Below are 3,381 nucleotides of genomic sequence, written 5' to 3' on the forward strand. Positions count from 1 at the left end.
TTTTTTTATTATACTTAATTGTGTGTAATTATTTAAAAATCAAATACCTTCTAGTCATCAGTATAATTTTTAAAGTACTCGGATGTTTTACAGCAAACGAATACGAGAAGCCGGAAGAGGGTTGTTTGATGATGAAACAACTGAGTAGTGTTCTTGTTCGTTCGTTATTTTTCAACATAATCTTCGTTCAATGAGACGGCCTCACGCCACCTTACTGGAAGTGCCTGTATGCCTTCATGGTACCACTCTAGTGGTCGATATCCTAGCCAGAGTCTTGCTACGTCAATAACCTCCCCATCGTCCATGTACTACTTCCCTCAGAGCGCAGCCTTGATTGGGCCAAACAGATAAAAGTCGGAAGGTGTGAGATCCGGTCTGTAGGATGGGTGGGAAAGAGAAGTCCAATGAAGATTTGTGAGCTCCTGTAAGGCCTTACGTTGCCTTCGAGGAGAAATGCGTTTGCATTTTTGTGGCGACGAACACGATGAAACCATTTCTTCAATTTCCTGAAGGTAGCACAATACACCTCAGAGATACGGTCTGTAGGGCAGATAAGGAAGAACAGTCCAATGAAGCTGTTAGGCTCCTCTCGGAAGGGCAGACCTGTGTGAGGCCTTCCGTTGTCAGGGAGATGAAGATCATTTACATTTTTGTGGTGACGAACACATTGCAGGAGTCACAGCTGTGTGCGGTAGGCCCACACGCTGGTGACTGGACAGGCTTGCGTGACGTTACTGCAATGATGACAGAAGCCTTGCCCAACGACTCGCCGTGCTTTTATTCACTGTCAAGTCTCCGTAGACATTCTGCAAGCGCCTGTGAATAACTGCGATGCTCTGGCTTTCCACCAGAAGAAACTCAATTAAAGTTCTGTTTGAAACGCATCTACGTTACAGGTGCCATTTTGAAGACTATGTACAGCGCCGAGACCTACTGGAACTTCATGAAACTGTAGGAGCTGAAGCAGGAATATCCCTCGATATCCGACAACAAATTCAGCACTTTTTCAACCGACATTAGCAAAGAATAGAGTGCGTTGCATTACTCACTAAACGCTCTTGTACATTATCAGATTACTTGCTACACGTGGTGTGCTAGCAAAAAAAATGGTTCAAATGGCTCTGAGAACTATGGGACTTAACATCTGAGGTCATCAGTCCCCTAGAACTTAGAACTACTTAAACCTAACTAACCTAAGGACATCACACACATCCATGCCCGGGGCAGGATTCGAACCTGCGACCGTAGCGGTCGCGCGGTTCCAGACTGGAGTGCCTAGCAAAAGATTTTTATGCTATCGTCAATAGAACGTGCACTCTTGTTGCGATGATTAATTCAATGAAATTTCTTAATACACAACAAAGGCACGTTTCAAGATCGAAAACTAACGAACTTTAAAACCTATTCTTCAAGTGAAAATGTAGATAGTGTTTCACCTCTCATCATGCTGTTAAGACCGTATGATAACACCAATCAACTAATAGAATGTTAAGAAAATGAAATGAGCTTAACTGTCTTAATTTGATGCCATTCAGTTGGAAAGTGACACTATAATTTTCGTAGCCTATCGGCTCTATTTTTCAAATTCCAAACGTCACCTACAGTTACACATTTTTCCGTAATAGTAAGGCGGACACCTTATTGTTCGGATTCTCACAATACAGTTTCATCAAGTGCTCATCATGTGATCATCTACGTCGTGACCATGCAAGAGTATTAAGTTTTCAAGAGCTGTTACAATAATTTGCCAATGTTCTGACGCCTTTAGAAGTATTTAGAAGTGCTTTTAAGACAGGAGTGTAAAATACGCAGACGTGACACAACATTATGACCTCAGCCCACTGCGAGATTCAGTGCATCTTGGTAGCGAGCACATGACGCAGTTAGAAATGTACGAGGTGAACAGAGGCGAATGAGCAATAATTCTAGTGATGATACTGGGCCGCCTATGGGAAAACTGAATGACGTAACTGACCTTTTTAATGTATTTATATCATATAGAGAATATTCTCTTTTAGCCATCAAATATACAATTTTTATTTTTCCAATTAAAAGAAAGCAGTTGCTGACAGCTGTGAAAATTTCCGAACAGTCAGTTTAATAAACCATGGCTGGAAAATACTAACACTAAACCTTTACAGAAGAATGGAAAAACTGTTTAGAACCCATCTGGGGAAAAATCAGTTTGGATTTCGGAGAAATGTAGGAACACGCGAGGCCTTACTGCCCCTATGAATTATCTTAGAAGAAAGTTTAAGGAAAAGAAAACCTACGTTTATAGCATTTGCAGACTCAGACACAGCTTTTGACGTTCTTGACTGCAATACTATCTTCTGAAAGCAGCAGGGGAGAAATACAGGATGTGAAAGGGTGTTTACAACTTTTATAGAAACCACACGGCAGTTATAACATTGGAGGGGCATTAAAGGGAAATCAGGGGTTGAGAAATGAGTGAAACATGGTTGTGGCCTATGCCCGACGTTTCCTATCTCCACATTGAGCAATAAAGGAAACCAAAGAAAAGTCCAGATAGAATCAAAAACCTGGAAATTAGCCGATGACATTGTAATTCTGTAAGAGACAGCAGAAAACTTTGAAGAGCAGTTAAGCGGAATGGATAGTGTCTTGAAAGAAGAGAGTAAGATGAACATCATCAAAAGCAAAAGATAACGGAACGCAGACGAATAAAATCAGGTGATTCTGTGGGAATTAGGAAACGAGGCAATTAAAGGATTAGGTTGGTAGTTTTGAAGGGAAGCGTGTGGGGTAAAAATCGTAGAGGGAGACCAAGAGATGAATACCGTAATTAGATTCAGAAGGATGTAGGTTGCGATAGTTACTCGGAGATGAAGTGGCTTGCACAAGATAGAAAAGCTTGGAGAGCTGCATTAAACCAGTCTTTGGACTGAAGACCACAACAACAACAACAACAACAACAGGTTGGTTTTGCTGTTTGGGCAACAAAATAACTGATGACGGTCTAAATAGAGAGGATATAAAATGTACACTGGCAATGACAATAAAAGCATTGCTGAAGAAGAGAAATTTGTTAATATGGAATTTAGACTTAAGAGTTGTGAAGTCTTTTCTGAAGGTATTTGTCACGAGTGTAGCCATGTATTTAAGTTAAACATGGAGGATAAACAGTTTAGACAAGAAAGGATAGTAGTTTTTGAAATGTGGTGTTTCAGAAGAATGCTGAAAATTAAATGGGTAGATCTCGTAACTAATGAGGAAGTACTGAATAGAAGTGGGGAGACAAGAGGTTGCTGGCAAAGCTTGATTAAAAGAAGGGATCGGCTTATAGGACACATTCTGAAACATCGAGAGATTACGTTTATTGTTGGAGGGAAATGGGGGATGGGGAGGAGTAAAATTGTA

This window comes from Schistocerca cancellata, chromosome 1 (genome assembly GCF_023864275.1).
Source record: "Schistocerca cancellata isolate TAMUIC-IGC-003103 chromosome 1, iqSchCanc2.1, whole genome shotgun sequence".
NCBI classification, from domain to species: domain Eukaryota; kingdom Metazoa; phylum Arthropoda; class Insecta; order Orthoptera; family Acrididae; genus Schistocerca; species Schistocerca cancellata.